An 18,855-nucleotide genomic window follows, 5' to 3' on the forward strand; every position below is an offset into this window, starting at 1 on the left:
CTAGACAATTCCTAAGAGCCCTTGCAATTCTCTGAATCAATATCTTTTTGTTGTTGTTGTTTCTTTGTTTTTTGGTTGTTTTGTTTTGTTTTGTTTGAGACAGAGTCTCACCCTGTCATCCAGGCTGGAGTACAATGGAATGATCTCAGCTCACTGCATCCTCTGCTTCCCAGGTTCAAGTGATTCTCCTGCCTCAGCCTCCTGAGTAGCTGGGACTATAGGCATGTGCCACCACACCCGGCTAATTTTGTATTTTTAGTACAGATGAGGTTTCACCATGTTGGCCAGGCTGGTCTCAAACTCCTGACCTCAGGCGATCCACCTGCCTCGGCCTCCCAAAGTTCTGGGATACAGGCATGAGCGTGCCCGGCCTGAGTCAATATCTTTATAAGCATTTTTTAAATGCACCCTAATATTTGACTAGAAGCCCATAATTGCTGAATTTGGGGGAAAGCTTAAGGTTAAATATTTAATTAATATTTGTATGCTTCCAACAGAATGCAAAAGAAGAATGAAGGTAAATGAAAGTTTATAAAGCCAGAGTAACCTGGGCATGGTGGCTCACACCTGTAATCCCAGCACTTTGGGAGGCCAAAGCAGGAGGATTACTTGAGCCCAGGAGTTCAAGACCACCTTGGCCAACAGAGCAAGACCTTGTCTCTATTATTATTGTTATTATTTAAAAAGCAGAGTATCATTTTGTTCTCAGAGTTATATTTGAATGTGTGCTCATTTTTAGAATCCCAAGTCCAAGTGGAAAGCCTAGAAGATATTAAATGCTCAAGAAGTATTTGGGGTTGGCCGGGTGCGGTGGCTCACGCCTGTAATCCCAGCACTTTGGGAGGCCAAGGCGGGCGGATCACAAGGTCAGGAGATGGAGACCATCCTGGCTAACACGGTGAAACCCTGTCTCTACTGAAAATACAAAAACTTAGCCAGGCGTGGTGGCGGGCGCCTGTAGTCCCAGCTACTCGGGAGGCTGAGGCAGGAGAATGTCGTGAACCCGGGGGCGGAGCTTGCAGTGAGCCGAGATCGCACCATTGCACTCCAGCCTGGGCGCCGGAGCGAGACTCCGTCTCAAAAAAAAAAAAAAAGGTATTTTGGGTGAATGTTAAAACCAGGATTTGCATTTTGACCAGACTCTTAATTAAAGTACATTTGATGAGAACATTTATTAAAGATGAAACAGCATGAGGCTGCAAGCCAGAGTAAATAATTTGGCATTGGTTTTCATATGGTACAATATAAAAAGAAGTTGGATACTGAAAGCAAAGGTATGTCTTTGCTTGGAGGACCTTGATAATCACTGGAAGTAGTGTTAATATTCAGTGATAACAAAGCATCTTTTATAGGAAAAATACATTATAGATGAATACTATTAATCGTCAAATTATAGATGGTGGAATGGAAGCAGTATGACATTAAGTGATTGTCAAAGTCACACTAGGGATTTGCCTCTTATACCTGGGGTCTCAGCATTCTTAGTTTTTCCTTCTCCCCTGTTCCCACTACCACACTGACAGATTCTCCAGAGGAACCATGGAGAAGCAATTACCAGTTAAAATTAGGTTGAAAGGAAACACTGGTTTCACAAAGCATGTATTTTAACTTTATAAACTTAACAGGCTGAGAGTCCGAAATGGAATTAACATCATTGTCACGAACTAGTTGAAGACTGAGCAAAGACCTTTGTATGTATTAACCTTCAATCAAAATTACCGTTTTTTGTTTTTGTTTTTGTTTTTGTCTTTTTTACAGATACACCAGGTCCTCAAAGTGCCCTGACATGCTGCCATTAGCAACACCAATAACCTGAGAAATGGTGCTGTTTTTGCAATTAGGTGATTGCTTGCTCATCTCACAGACTTTTTCTTTATTGACTTCCTTACATGTTTGTCAATTTCAGAAACTCCTGTAACTAGAAAAAAGCTTCCTTTTACCACATTCTCCCTTTTTAAATTGAACCAGAAATGAAGTTCAACTGAACAAATATTTATTACTTAGACCCAGAGTGGACTAGAAATTACAAGTGGAGATAAACAATATGCCTACCTCAGAGCTTTTTGTCTCTGGGGAGTCAGCTGGATAAACAGAAAAAGTAGAGTGTTATAGAAAGACCAAGGTAGGGCTTCTAACACGGCCTGGGGAGTGGAGAGGAACGGGGTGGTGAGGTAAGGGAGCTGGGAGTGAAAAGAGAAGAAACCTGTGCTACAGAAACTAGCCAAGAGACTTCCAGTAACATGGCAGGTAAGCAATACTAACATATCCCCCTCTGCAACCTTTATACATGAGGGACATGTTCACTTTCTCGCCTCTGATTTTCTCCCCAACTCTCTCCACTGACACTACTCTAGTTTGAGGTCCTTAGCACCTTTGATCTTACTAAATCCAATGTTTGTCCTAAGCACTCATCTTTCTAAATCCCTTGGCAGCATTTGACACAATTTATCACACTTTTTTTTTTTTTTTTTTTTTTTGGCAGAGTTTCTCTCTGTTGCCCAGGCTTGAGTGCAGTGGTGCAATCATAGCTCACTGCAGCCTCAAATTTTCAGGCTCAAATTGCCTCAGCCTCCCAAGTAGCTGGAACCACAGTTGTGTGCCACCATACCTGGCTAATTTTTTGTTGTTGTTGTTGAGAAGGGTTCTCCCTGTATTGCCTAGGCTGGTCTGGAAATCCTGGGCTCAAGTGATCCTCCTGCCTTAGCCTCCCAAAGTATTGGGATTACAGGTGTGAGCCATCTCACCCAGCACTTCCTCCTTCTTGAAACGATTCTTTTATGTTCTCCAGCACTGACAACTCCTCAGTCTACTGGCTCCTTTCCCTATTCCCTGTCTCCTAAATATTGGAATACCTCACAGCTCAGTCTTTGACCCTCTTCCCCTTTCTAGATATTCCCTCAGTGATATTTACCCATCCATAGTTTTAAATATACCCACTAAGGGACAAGTCCCAAGTAAATATTTTCAGCTCTGATTTTTCCCTTGAGCTGAATCAACACTTGACACTTGGGTATCTAATAAGCATCTCAGATTTAACATGTCCAAAACAGCTCTAGATTTCTCCCCTCAAACCTACTCTTCCCACAGTCTTCTCCCTCTTGGCAAATGCTGTTATTACCCCTCCAGCAGCTCAGATCAAAAGTTTGGAATCCTCCTCAACTATTCCTTTTTCCCCTCCCACCATACTTATGATCCATCAGCAAATCGTGTGGGTGCCACCTTCAAAATATGTCCCAAATCTGACTGTTCCTCACCACCGTGATCCCCAATATCCTGGACACCCTTGCCTGGATGACTGCAGTATCCACTTGACCGTTCTCTACACTTGCCCCTCTTTTCACGCAGAATCATCTAAATAACACTGTCCTGCCCACAAACCTCCAAGGCTTCCCATTATCCTTGAAATAAGATACACTCTTTATCATGGCCTAGAAAATCCTACATGACCTGGATCATGACTATGCAACGTTCTTTCCTACCATTCTACCCCTGACCTCTGAGTTCCAACCATACTGACTTTCTGCCCATCCCTTACCCCCACCTCTGTGCTTTTGCACTTGCTCATGCGTCTGCTTGGAAGGTTCTTCTCCCTCTCATTTCATTCAGGTCTCTGCTCAAAATCCCACCTCTTGGTAGAGACCTTCCCTGACCACCCTCTCTAACATAAGACACCATCTCCACATGCCCCATAAATTTCTGTCATCTGACCTGCTTTATCTTCATGATTGACATGGTTTGGATCTGTGTCCCTGCCCAAATCTCATGTCAAATTGTAATCCCCAGTGTTGGAGGAGAGGCCTGTTGGGAGGTGATTGGATCATGGAGGCAGACTTCCCTATTGCTGTTCTCGTGATACTGAGTGAGTTCTCACGAGATTTGGTTGTTTAAAAGTGTGTAGCACCTTCCCCTGCACTCTCTTCCTCCTTCTTCAGACATGTAAGACATGCCTGCTTCCCCTTTGCCTTCCACCATGATTGTAAGTTTCCTGAGGCCTCCCCAGCCATGCTTCCTTTACAGCCTGTGGAACTCTGAGTCAATTAAATCTCTTTTCTTTATAAATTACCCAGTCTCAAATAGTTCTTTATAACAATGCAAGAATGAACTAATACAATGATACAATGACATTGTGTCATGTACCCGCTTATTAATGTGTTGTATATGTCTGCCACTGAAATGTAAGTTCCATGATGACAGAAACTGTCTTGTCACCATCATATCATCGGCCCCATCACAGTATCTGGCACCTAGAAGGCACTCTATGAATATATTTTGAATAAATTAAAAGAAAAAGAAGCAAATATCTCTATAACCCTGTTTAAAAACAAGAAGAGAAACATCAGAGAGCCAGAAACAGTGAGAGCAGAGAAGCCACAGTAGCCATAGCCTAAACAAGAAGCAGTCAGAGAGGGTGGCCAGAAGCAAAGAATTCACAGAAAAGGAATGACAACAGCCAATAAAGGCAAGAAAAGGTGCTAAATCTCAAATATAAATGGAGAAATGTGAATTTGCCCAACATACCATTTCTCACTCCTCACATTGGAAAAATAAACAAAGTTTGATAGTATTAAGTGTTGCTAAAAATGGAAGAAAATGTCCTTTCATATGATGCTGGTAGGACTGTAACTAGATATAGGCACTTTGAAGGGTGATTTTGCAGTATCTACAAAACCTGAAAATGCACCCCCAATGACCCAATATTTTCATTTATATCCTAGAGAAACATTAACACAGTTGGACAATGATGCATATGTAAGAATGCTTCAGTAAGCATTTAAATTTAGATTTCTAATTTAAAAAATTAGAAACGAATATCCTCAGCACAGAAATAAGTAAAATCCCCATTGTCAAGAATATACTTTCGGTGATCATTTCTTTTTTAAAAACTGGCCTGTCGAGTCAAAGGGATCATTTCTATAGGTCATTACTAGAGAAGTTTCTCTGAATGTGTAAAGAACTAAAAAATAAGAATAAACTTAAAAAATGTAAAAACCCATTGTCTAGCCATACAATGGAACACCATGTAATAGTTATAAGGCATGAAGTACATCTATACACGGTAATATGGACCTCCGTATTACCAAGACATACGTCTCTCCACGACACACTTTTAAGTAAAACAGGCAATTTGCAGAATAATTCAATATGTTATTTCTATGAAAAATATACATGCACAGTATGACCATGTGTCTTCCAAAGAGATAATCTATTTTTACGTTAAAGAGTACAAAAGGAGGTGGATTGTCAAAGGAGACCTCACCTTTCTCTGTAACACTTTACTCTTTCACAGGTAATACATGAATATATGTGTGGTTTTTTTTTTTTTAGTATAAGGAAATTAACTGAGAAAACTGGAATAAGGTTGGTCTTTGGAACAGAGCTAACAGCAAGAAACCATGAAATCGTTCAGCATATGCGAAGAACAAATAGGTCTTTATTGTTAGAGCATAAAAATTGAAGTAAGGAGTGGCAGAAATTGAGACTGGAGAGGCTGTCTGAGCCAGATTGTGGATGGCCTTGGGTGCCAGCCTAAGGCTTATGGACTTTATCCAATGATTCCACACCATTCATCCATGTCTCTAATATACATCATAGCTTTGAGAATGATAAGAAGTTTCTCAGTAGCTTACCCATTTTTAAAAATACACCTTTTTTTGATTGTTTGTTTGTTTGAGAGAGTCTTGCTCTGTCACCCAGGCTGGAATGCATTGGTGGGATCTCAGCTCACTGCAACCTCTGCCTTCCACGTTCAAGTGATTCTTGTGCCTCAGCCTCCCAAGTAGCTGGGACTACAGACACAAGCCAAAATGCCTGGCTAATTTTTTGTATTTTTAGTAGAGACAAAGTTTCACCATTTTGGCCAGGCTCGTCCCAAACTCCTGGCCTCAAGTGATCCGCCCGCCTCAGCCTCCCAAAGTGCTGGGATTACAGGTGTGAGCCACCACTCCTGGCCTAAAATACATATTAAACCATTGAGTTCTCTTGTAGCCTTGCAAAACAGTCATTATCTATAAGCCCCTTTCACAATTTATAAAACTTGCCCCACTAAAGCCAGATTATTTTAAACATCATAAAAAACAACAGACTAATTATGGCATGTAATAAATTGCTCATGACCTACTTCTTTGGAATCTTGGGATTAAAAAATTAAATGGAAAGAAAGACAATGATGGTTAATTATAAAGATATTGTCGCCAGGCTCGGTGGCTCACGCCTGTAATCCCAGCACTTTGGGAGGCCAAGGTGGGTGGATCATTTGAGTTCAGGAGTTCGAAACCATCCTGGTCAACATGGTGAAACCATGTCTCTACTAAAAATACAAAAATTAGCTGGACGTGGTGGTGGGAGGCCTGTAATCCAGCTCCTCGGGAGGGGAGGCTGAGGCAGGAGAATTGTTTGAGCCGGGGAGGTGGAGCTTGCAGTGAGTAGAGATTTTGCCATTGCACTCCAGCCTGGGCAACAGAGCAAGACTACATCTCAAAATAGATAAATAAATAAAATAAAGATATTGTCAGTCCAGGCATGTTGGCTCGCTCACTCCTGTAATCCCAGCACTTTGGGAGGCCAAGGTGGGCAGATCACTTGAGATCAGGAGCTCGAGACCAGCCTGAACAACATGGTGAAACCCTGCCTGTACTAAAACATACAAAAATTAGCCGAGTGTGGTGGTGCATGCCTGTACTCCCAGCTACTTGGGAGGCTGAGGCAGGAGAATTGTTTGAGGCTGGGAGGCAGAGGTTGCAGTGAGCAGAGATTGGCCACTGTACTCCGGCCTGGGTGACAGAGTACTGACTTGGTCTCAAAAAAAAGAAAAAAGAAAAAGAAAAAGATATTGTCAACCTGCATATTTAACTGCTTTACAAGTGACAGCATTCAGTCCAGTAGTCAGCACTTAATTAATTCATCAAATATTTGTTGAGTTCAACTGTGTTAGGTGCTGAGGCTGGATGATAAGAAAAGACAATCCCCACTGTCATGGAGCTTACAATGGAAGGGAAATAGATATTAGTTGAGTTACTGCAACAGAGAAATGTAGAAATGCAACACCAATAAGTTTTATAAAGGAGTGGCCCATGATGGTTGAAGCACATAATGGGGGAATATGACTTAGGAAGGTCAGGGAAGGTTTTGCTGGGGAAGGGGTGATTGAGGTTTAAAGGAAGAAAAGGAAAAACTTAGAGAAGTGGCAATGGGTAAGGAAGTTAATTATTGACAGTTGGAAAAGCATATGCAAATGTCCTGTGGCTGAAAATACACAATGCTGATATTTTAATGGACCTTTAAAAACACAGTTCCTAGGCCAGGCACAGTGGTTCACGGCTGTGATCCCAGCACTTTGGGAGGCCTAGGCCGGCAAATCACCTGAGGTCAGGAGTTTGAGACTAGCCTGGCCAACATGGTGAAACCCCATCTCTACTAAAAATACAAAAATTAGCTGGGCATGGTGGTGGGCGCCTGTAATCCCAGCTACTTGGGAGGCTGAGGCGGGAGAATCACTTGAGCCTGGGAGGTGGAGGTTGCAGTGAGACAAAACTGCACCACTGAGGTGACAGAGTGAGACTCCATCTCAAAAAACAAAACAAAAAGCAGTTCCTAAAAAAAAACTTTTTAAAATTTCTGGCTGTTCTCTAATTTGTTGACCTGGAGGAAGATGAATAGAATATAAATCGAGCACATACCTAAACACTTGACCTTGACATTTTGCCCCACATAATGCTATTTCAGTGGCAGACAAAGCTCTAAATCCATTCTGTTTGAAGATGACATTCTTAAAATTGAGACTGCATCTTCTCTAGTAAAGTGCCTAGTCTTTAGTTACTTAATAAAGTACCACAAATAGTCAAATTAATAGCCACTAAGAATGAATTGCTGTGTATTCATAAGAAAATTCTAATTTAAAATAATGTCAAAGCATTTCTTTAGCTCCACACAAAAGAAACAAGCAGTTGATTGCTGAAATTTATACCTTATTGTATCTTTTTTGACATCAGTAGAAGCTGTGTATCTACAAGAGGAAAAGTTTGTTCCCAATTCCTGAGCCAAAATTTGTCAATGCCTTCAGCAATGACTTCCTAAAATGTTTTTGACTGCAACCCACATTAAGAAATCTATTTCAACTGTGACTTACCACAAACAGACATATAGAAAGATATATAAATAAAACAAGTTTTGTCTTTCAAATAGAACCACTGGGCCGGGTGTGGAGGCTCATGCCTGTAATCCCAGCACTTTTTAATCCCAGCACTTTGGGAGGCTGAGGCAGGCAGATTACCTGAGCTCAGGATTTCGTGACCATCCTGGCCAACATGGTGAAACCCCGTCTCTACTAAAAATACAAAAATTAGGCGGGTGTGGTGGCATGTGCCTGTAATCCCAGCTACTCAGGAAGCTGAGGTGGGAGAATAGCTTGAACCTGGGAGGTGGAGGTTTCAGTGAGCCAAGATCGCACCACTGCAGCAAGACTCCATCTCAAAAACAAAAACAAACAAACAAACGAAAACCAAAACAAAAACCTGTAAAAAGATTTTTAAGAAGAGTCAATTTGGGAAACAGGAATACAGATTAGATATCACATTAAGTCAAATAATAATTCTTAATTTTTTAAAATGAGGTCTCGCTCTGTTGCCCAGGCTAGAGTGCAATGGGGGGATCATGGTTCACTGCAATCTCAAACTCCTGGGCTCATGCAATCCGCCTGCCTCAGCCTCCTGAGATCTGGGACTCCAGGCATGTACCACCATGCCTGGTGAATTTTTAAAATATTTTTGTAGATACAGGGTCTCACTATGTTGTCCAGGGTGGCCTCAGACTCCTGGCCTCAAGCAATACTCCCAAAGTGCTGGGATTACAGGTGTGAGCCACTGCACACCTGGCCTATTATTTTCACTAGTGATCATAATAATTACACTGTGGTTTTTTTAAAATGTTTATACTTTTTAAAGATACATGCAAAGTTTATGGTGAGAAATGATGTAATATTTGGGATTCCCTTTAAAATATATTTCATAAAAGAAAAAAAACAAGCTAATGTGGAAATGCTAATGCGGTAAAAACTTAATTATTTGATCTGGGCGATGGGTACGTGGGAGTTCATTAAACTATTCTCTCTAATTCTGTATATGCTTGAAATTTTTATAATATAAAATTAAGTTTGGCCAGGTTTGGTGGCTCACACTTGTAATCCCAGCACTTTGGGAGGCTGAGATGGGTGGATCACTTGGGGCCCAGGAGTTCAAGACCAGCCTGGCCGACATGGGGAAACCCCATCTCTACTAAAAATACAGAAAATTAACCAAGCGTGGTGGGGCGTGCCTGTAATCCCAGCTGCTTGGGAGGCTGAGGTGGGAGAATTGCTTGAACCCAGAAGGTGGAGCTTGCAGTGAGCTGAGAACATGCCACTGAACTCGAGACTGGGTGACAGAGTGAGACCCTGTCTCCAAAAAAAAAAAAAAAATTAAGATCACAGCCGGGTACAGTGGCTCATGCCTGTAATCCCAGCACTTTGGGAGGCCGAGGCAGGTGGATCACCTGAGGTCAGGAGTTCGTGACCAGCCTGGCCAACATGGTGAAACCTCGCCTCTGCTAAAAACACAAAATTAGCCAGGCATGGTGGCGCATGCCTATAATCTTAGCTACTTGGGAGGCTGGGGCAGGAGACTCACTTGAACCCGGAAGGTGGAGGTTGCAGTTAGCTGAGATCTCGCCATTGCACTCTGCCTGGGTGACAAGAGTGAAACTCCGTCTCAAAAAAATAAAAATAAAAATAAATAAAATTAAGTTCAAACGAAATGAACCTACTTTATGTACAATGCCCTCTGATATTTTATGTATCTTTTTAAATTAAATAATAGAAGAAAAAATGCTAATAATAAGCCCAGGTTGATTTCATGATGCACTAAAGCCTTGTGATGTATGGTTTGAGATGCTAGCTACCTCTGTCTCTGCTCTGCTCATACAAAATCACTGTAACACAAAAGACACTTTTTGGTCACTTGAATGCAAATTCAAAACAGAAAGCCTAATTCTGTTTCCAACTTCCAAAAATGTAATGCTTCTTGACATTTCCATAGTTGTCTATTTAAGTTCAATGTAAATAGCTGCTGCTACTTTGGGAGTGCCTGATAATGTCTATCACAGTACAAGGATGTATGTCTCTCTGGTGACATCTAAATGTTGATCTTGTAAATTCTGCGGCAACACATAATGTAGTACAAAGATATGCCAAGCAGCATCAAAGACTTTTTTTTCAAAATCTGAGTTTAATCTAAATGTCAAATTAAATTTAGAGGAAAACAAATTACAAAGTGTATGTAGATGACTTCAGCTAATTAATTCTCCCCATTGATAATATTTTGAACTTTGGACACAAAGGTTGTTAAATGCTTTATTTCTGTTGTTACTTACAGTTGCTGATTTACAAAGCAAGTTAACTGTATAACCCAAAGTTTTTTAAAAGGCAAATTCTATTTTTACACGAAGTGGGAATTTCCAACATTAAATCAATCTATCTATACCCAGTGTTTGTATTGTGCTGAGATTTAGATTTTAAAAAGAACCCTCTAGTTCAAAAAATAAATATATCACTCTCTACCTTTCTTTTGCTAATGGGGGAAACGTGTCCATCGGTTCTAAAAGGTCACTTTTTGTGAATTTGTGAATTTATGAATTTGTGATTTTGTGAATACCTTTCTTGCCCTCTTTCCTAAAACCCTATGTAGCAGAAACCATTGGCTGGTTATCTAACATCCTTACTACTCACCTTCCCCTTACTTAACTGCAACAGAATTTTATTCACATATCATCTTTTTCCAAGACATTGAGTGCTCCAGGGAAGCTGCTCCATCCCAATTGATAGTTCCAGGAGCTACAAACCAACTCATCTAAACCAGTCATGCTAATCCCCTTCTCCTTGCCACTGATTGATTTAGGACTAAACATGTGATAAAATTCTGGCCAATGAAACAGAAGAGTAAGTTGGCAAAGAGCGTTTCTGGAAAACGTTTTCTTGCTCCAAAGAAACAGAATACTTTATTCACCTGGACATTCTCAGAGCTGCATACGAGGCCAGAACTCCTGCAGTATCTTTCTACCAGCCTCGAGGATAACCTCACACAGAGGATGGCCAGTCTAAGAGAACACAGAAACAGACTTGAGGCCCCTACTTCTGGGTTTCTAGTAATATGAAATGATCAGTTTCCTTATTGTTAAGCCACTTGCATGTTACTTGCAGCTAAGAGCTCTAAATGACACATTCACTTTGTAGAATTTCAGGCAAAACTTCAAATCCTTATTTGTTAAGCAATTTGTGATATTAAACAGAGAGTGGATCTGTGTAACTCTCAAACAGCTGGTCATTTCAATTCAAAAACAAAAAAATGGCCAGGCATGGTGGCTCCCTCCTGTAATCCCAGCACTTTGGGAGGCCAAGGTCGGTGGATCACTTGAGGTCAGGAGTTCGAGACCAGCCTGACCAACATGGTGAAACGCTGTCTCTACTAAAAATACAAAAATCACCCGGGTGCAGTGGTCTGTGCCTGTAGTCCCAGCTACACGGGAGGCTAAGGCAGGAGAATAGCTTGAACCTGGGAGGCGGAGGTTGCAGTGAGCCGAGATTGCACCACTGCACTCCAGCCTGGGAGACACAGGTAGACACCGTCTCAAAAACAAACAGATAACTGTATGAGTTGATAAAGTATCAAGGAAAGATCCTAATGGTACAGGTCTCTGAAAAGTTTAGGGGTACTTTGGCAAATGAAGTGAATAGAAAGAGCAAAAAAGATGGACAAGTAGAATGATGACTCAGTTAACCCTATTAGAACAAGGGGGAGGGAAAAAAATCTCACACATCTGAATTTCACTCATCATTATCCTCAATGCGTTTGAAGGCATGATTATAAGATTGTCAGCTCCTACTGAGTAAGAGTTTGGCATTCTGGCCAATTATGAGACAAGCTATACTCTTACAAGGATGTCCAAATGGCTAAAGTTCTGAACACATACACAAGATGGGTCGACCTACATATTTCATTACATGGTACTGCACAGTATGTATAAGTAGGCAATTTCTGAATTTAAGTATCAGCAGAGAGAGATGCTGCTCTAATACCTGGAGAGACAGGATAAAAAGAAAATTGAATATTGACAACAGATCTTTTTATGGTAAAGGAGAGATTAGGCCACTCTCCTTCTGCAACTGATGAGCAATTACTGGGCAAAGAACTAGCAGAATTGCTGTATCACTCTGTCTTCACCAAGGACTGTATAATTACTCCTTTCCATTTCTAATTTTTAGAAAAGCATGCCTGGTGGAAGAAAAGGTAGGTAGGACTTGGTTTCCATTTTCAGGGGGATAATGTGAAGATAATGTGTTTTGACTCTAGAAACATCTTGAGCTCCTTGAAAGAAAGGAACTATGTAATTTTAAAATGAGAATAATTATATATTTTATGTAAAAGAGTTATACGCTTGGCTTATGATATTTAAAGCAAAATGATCACAGCATATGTTTGTTTTCTATGATTTGGGAAGTGGCATTCGATTTTAGAACATTGGCTGGCACATAGTAGGCACACAGATATTAGTTGAAGGAATATTTGTTAACTAATTGCCAGAAAAAAAGTTTAAAAGGATAAAAATATGTTGTTTATTCATCTGAATAGGGAGAAAAAGCCTTTTTTAACTTCTAAAACTTCTAAATAAGTTTAAAGTCCTTTTTTGCATGATACAACTTTAGAATAAATTATTTCTATTATTACCTTTGGGGTTTTTTTAAGCTGACAATTTTTAAAACTAGCAAATATATTTTTAAACAGTTTCTAAAACTAAATTAAGCTTGATAATTAGGTGTAAATTGAGATGTGAGTGGCAATTCTATTTAAACTCTTTAAAAATCCATTCTATACTTATCAGTATTCTTAATAGAACATTTGAATTTTAGAAGAATTTGAAAGGAGATAATGTTTAGGCATATCTGCCTTCTATGGAGGCTTCCATGGATTTATTTCAAATGTACTTTTGCTTTATTTTTAAAAATCCCATAAAGTAAGTTTAATAATTCAATGGGATTTTCATTAATGTGGCAGGACATTATAAACCACATTTGAAACCATACAAGTACATTTAATTCTAATTTGACCCATACATGTACTATTTCTTAAAAGCTTATCAAATCCAGACCTTTGAAAATGCATACACTGTAACAGATTTTTTAAAAACATGATGGAAAATATATACCACCCAGCTAAACACTCTCTTGATTTAGAATCGAGGCCTATATGTTTCTATTTCCATAGTGACTATTGCTGTGGAATCGACATGTTTTAATTTAGATATGAGATTATAAACATCATTTGGAGGCAGAATTTATTTTTTTCTCCTACAATTTCTGAAAATTGATCAGTCTAACTGCTGAACAGAAGCAAATTCTGGAGCAGGATTTAGAAATTATTTGGCTTTTGGGGCATTTGTGACTAACAAAAGATGAGTTTTCACAGAAACTCATGGCTTTTAAATCTTTAATCCTTAAAAAATGTAACTTTTCATACTTTATAAAACAAAGAAGAAATTCTTTATCAGGACTCCTTCAGAAGTATTTAAATTGTGCTAACATATAGTTTCAAAAAAGAAAAAAAATCAGGGCAATTAGATAAGTACAGATTCTGCTTGCATTTTTGTCTAAAAATATCCTAAAAAGTTGAAATGAGACATTATACGGTCATCAATTACCTAAGAAGAGTAGTGACAGTGTGACACACATTTAGGTCAAGTAAAAGTTAGCAACCCAAATCACTCATGAAAGAAAAAGAAGGAAAACATTGTATACATTCGCTTTTTTCCATGAATTTTTTTGAACCCCTACCATTCCTGGTCAAGAAGCTCATAGATGAGGGTAGGCCATGAAGAGGAAACAGGCAAGTGTAGTGGAGGCTTGTAAGTGCTCCCGTGGAGAGAAGCTGAAGGTGTTGGCAGAGCACACAGGAGGAAGAATGCAAAGGGTGGAGGAAAGGGTCCCGAGGGTTCTACAAAAAGAAAAAGTTGTAGACACCAAAAGGGGCTCCTTCTTAAAAAATAATAATAAATAAAGACGAAACACTCAGACAACTCTGCCTAATATGGTGGAATCACAGAGCCCAGCTGGCACATAAGCAGACACCATCCCGTTCCTTATGACCGGAAGTTATTAAAAGTCATACGATTTCAATAACCCTTGAAATGCAGCTTTTGGATTAGGATGAATAAAGTTGGAAAAGGCCTTCATAAATTCATTCTATACTTGTCACTCTTCTTATTATAACATTTGAATTTTAGAAGAATTTGAAAGGAGATTATTTAAACATCTCCAACTCTTTCTGATAGCTTTTTGTTTTCCCTCGTAAGGGTAGAGTGAATCCAAAAGTTTATACAACTCAAGGATTGCTAGAATTGCCCCGCCTTCAGAAGCCAGCTCCTTAGCCCAGGGATAATCTATCGAAAAGAAACTGTGGGTCTGCAGAGGGGAAATCATAAGAGACGTCAGCCATGAGGGGAGAAAAAAGATGGCGAGAGAAGACATTATTTTGTTTAACTGATGATCAGCCAGACTCATCAATGACAACAGAAAGCAAAAAGCTAAAGCTTTTACAGCATTATTTCAGGCTTAAATTTTCTCTGAAAGTCCTGCAGGTGTTTGCTGAAGGTCTTCTCCAATTTAATGAGGTGTGTCTAGTATACTCTTTGAAAGGATCATATTTAGGCCAGGCATAGTGGTTCATGCCTGTAATCCCAGCACTCTGGGAGGCCAAGGCAGGTGTATCACTTGAGGTCAGGAGTTCGAGACCAGCCTGGCCAACATGGTGAAACTCCATCTCTACTAAAAATACAAAAAATTAGCTGGGCACGGTGGTGCGTGCCTGTAATCCCAGTTGCTTGAGAGGCTATACTAGACAGGAAAATCACTTGAACCCAGGTTGCAGAGAGCAGAGATCACGCCATTGCACTCCAGCCTAGGCAGCAGAGCAAGACTCCATCTCAAAATAAAATAAAATGAAAATGCCATATTTAACATCTATTGTCAGGCTTTTTCACTCTTTGAAATGTTATTAAATGAAGACCTGCTGGGACTCTGGAGGCTATGAAAAGCAATGGGGCAGATCAGAAGGGACAAGACAGTCGTTCATGAAATATTTACTGAACACCCATTATGTGTTGGGTACTATTCTGGGATCTGAGGAATGCAGAAGTGAAAAGAATGTATAAAGATCCCTGCCTTCACGAAGCTTACACTCTAGTAGCTGGAGAAAGTTAATCAATAAAGCAGGGAAGGGGGACAGGGAGTGTATGTGTGGGAGGGGAGAGAGAGAGAAGGAACGTGCCATCAGGGTAGATTTCATATTTCAAACAGATCTGTAGAGGAGTAGATTGGTAGAGGAAAGCCTGCCAAGATCTCAAAGGGCAAGATCTGAGCAAAGACATGAAGGAAGAGAAGGATGATCCGTAGGGAAAAGGGTTCCAAAGAAGGCACAGCAAATGCAAAGGTCCCAAGGCAGGAATGTGCTTGGCATGTGAGAAGAACATGAGGAGGCCAGCATAACTGGAGTAGAGAAGAGGAAGAAAGTAGGTGCGCTCAGAGACATTCATTTGAAGGGATGGGGGTGAAGGTCTTGCAAGTCACAGGAAGCCTTTTACTCTGAGTGGTAAATGGTAAAGCATTGGAGTGTTTTGAATGGAAGAGTGACACGATCCAATATTTTTCAACAAAGATTGACTGCACATCTACCGTGAGTCAAGTACTGTGCTGAGCCACATACTTAGGTGCTAAGAGTACACTAATAATCATGACAGACACAATCCTGGTCCTCGTTGACATTATATCCTAGTGGGAAAGAAAGAAAAAAAAACAAGTAAAACAACCCACAAAAAAGAATTTCTACTGTGATAAGGCTACAAAAAACAAAAACAAAAACTCAGGCACTTGAATAATGAGAGATGGGGTGAGAGGAGTGTATGGGGAAGTTTACTTTGTGTAGGAGCATCAAATAAAACTTCCCTGAGGAGGTGACATTTGAGGCAAGTCTTAAGAGATGCAGAGGAGTTAGCTCTAGCTAAATATAAAGTTGGGGAGAAGTATATCAAAGGGACGGAACTGCATGTTCAAGGGCCCCAGGAAACAAAAGGATGTGGCTTGTTACAAGGAGAGAAAGAAACCAGTACAGCTGGTCCACAAAACATGCAGAGAGAGAGGAAGATAGGATGAGACTGTAGCTATAAGCTGGAGCTCGACCAGGATAGTAAAGGGACCTGAATATGAAACTGATGACCTAAGGTAGACAAAATTTCAGACATCATAAGAGAACTATAGATTTTAAAAAACAGTAAGTTTTGAAGAAAAACAGCTGGCATGGGGCATTTGGAAGGAAGTAGTGTTGAACTATTTGTTGTGGATGCATTGAATCTGGCCATGTTCAGAAGGGAAGACGACATTATGAGAAGACAACATCATGGGAGTGGGTCGGAGTTGCCTTCAAATGCCTACTCAGCCAGTAACAGCTGTGGCTAAACTGACACTTTGAGAGCCTCTGTTTTCCCCCACCTGAAATGATGACATGTGCCTTGCAGGTGTGGGAGAATTAGAAATAATGTTCATAAAACTCCTCATGTATTGCAAGTGCCAAATAAGTGATAGTTATGATAGAATATGAGTTCTGTTGATTTGAGTTTCTACTCCCCAGCTTGAGTGAAAGCACAGAGCCAGTGACAGCCACCATCTGAACCTTGCAAATCATTTTCAACACATCACTTTATTTGTACCTCCAGCCTAGATTTGTTAAGTGCCTACAAGGTGCCAGGCATGAGCTTGGCATTGGAAATACACTGCTGACAACAAGCTCCTGCCCTGTGGTACTTCCAATGTACTTGGGAAGCAAACAAAGGAATAAGGAAATATATGTCTTGTGATAAGTACTGTGAAGGAAAAGAATGAAAGAAATGTGGAATGAGTAAGGAGAAGGATGGAGGAAGAAGACAGGAAATCTAGGAAAATGATGTGAAGTAAGGGGAGACAAAGGCTCTTTCTAAAGTAAGCCTCTTTGTAAGATAAACTATCCCAAGTGTTACTACAATTAGTATTATTTAACTCCCTCCTTTTCAGGAAAAGCTCTTCTTAGTACCCTATACTCCGAGGAGGAGAGGTAGCCAGCCAGCCACAGGAAAAGTGAGGTAGAGGAGGGAGAAGGATTCTCACTCCTTGGGCTCACCTCAAAACACTAGGGGTGGGAAACAAACTAAGGAGGAAATCAGCCCCCATTAAAGGGCTCATAGGGAAAACTGAAAACTCCCAAATCTCTTTTTTCTCGCAGACACTTTGGCATTTATTTTCCCAGAGGACAGAATATATAACACTGACTTCCAAAGCCATTGATTTCCCTTGATCTAACCAGAAGTGATGTGATGAGTACTTTAAGCTTAGAGCAGCCACTTGTGAGTTCTACAAAGCACCCCTCGAGGGATGCAATTGCAAACATCAGTACATTCTTTTACAACACAATATTCCTATGCAGTAGATAGTTGACTTATGTCAATTTTATAGATTTGAGAGAAAACCGTAGAGACTTTGTGTGTCTTCTTCAAATTAATCCTAGACCTACAGCTTAAATCCCATGTTTACGCTGGCTCAGGCAGAACCTCCAACTCTGCTCTGCCTTCATCCCCAGAGAAACCCTGCAAATTTGATCATAGATGTATAAGATATGAGAAATTTATATGAGAGAAAATTTTGGCCAAGAGGGCAATTTTACTAAAAGTCATGCATTTTTATGAATCAGTCACAATAATCAGAGAGCTTTGATTTCCTTCATTTCTTTTTCCACAAACTGTGTCATGACTGAAGTTGTCTGGCAGCTTCTAGTTGTTATTAGGCAACACAACTGGTGCTAGCCTATGAGAACTTGATCTTATAGGTTAAGACTTATGAGCCTATACGAGAGCTTATGAACACATACTTCACAACATTTAAGGTTGAAGAGGTAACTTGAAAGAAAATCTGATCAAGGAAGTTGTGTTTGTTTTCTGATGTCTCTTAAAGATCAACAGTACGATATAATCCATTGTCCTTTCCTTGTTCATCTTAGGCCTTAGGAGACTCAATGTCTATTGAACCAGGCTTCTCTCTCAGTAATCTTTGTAGCTACCGTATTTTTCTCTTATTTGTAACCTTGTTTTCTATTTATACTAATAACTTTATTGAATATACGGCATCTTTATTTGAATATATGGAATCTTATTAAATATATGGGACAACCTTATTGAAATATGTATTCACTTTTGGAAAGGAACAAAGGATAGATACAGAAAACTTCTTCCCCAAATGTACAAGGTTGTAGGATCTGTGTTCAGTTAACAAAGCAAAGACTTCTAAACTCAGACTCTGGAAGCTAGCCTTCCTCCCATCTCACTGCTTGGCCTCAGGCAACTATCTTTCTTTTTTTTTTTTTTTTTTTTGAGACACAGTCTTGCTCTGTCCCACAGGCTGGAGTGCAGTGGTGCAATCTCGGCTCACTGCAAGCTCCACCTCCTGGGTTCATGCCATTCTCCTGCCTCAGCCTCCTGAGTAGCTGGGACTACAGGTGCGCACCTCCATGCCCGGCTAATTTTTTGTATTTTTAGTAGAGATGGGATTTCACCGTGTTAGCCAGGGTGGTCTTGATCTCCTGACCTCATGATCCGCCCATCTCGGCCTCTCAAAGTGCTGGGATTACAGGCGTGAGACACCACGCCCGGCCTCAGGCAACTATCTTTCTAAAGTCTGGGTCGAGATGCTCTCTTTTTTAGTAGACTGCATTTAGCAACTTGTTCCTACATCATGGGAGTGCTGGGGGGAGAAAA

This window comes from Pan troglodytes, chromosome 2, assembly GCF_028858775.2.
Source record: "Pan troglodytes isolate AG18354 chromosome 2, NHGRI_mPanTro3-v2.0_pri, whole genome shotgun sequence".
Classification (NCBI taxonomy): Eukaryota; Metazoa; Chordata; class Mammalia; order Primates; family Hominidae; genus Pan; species Pan troglodytes.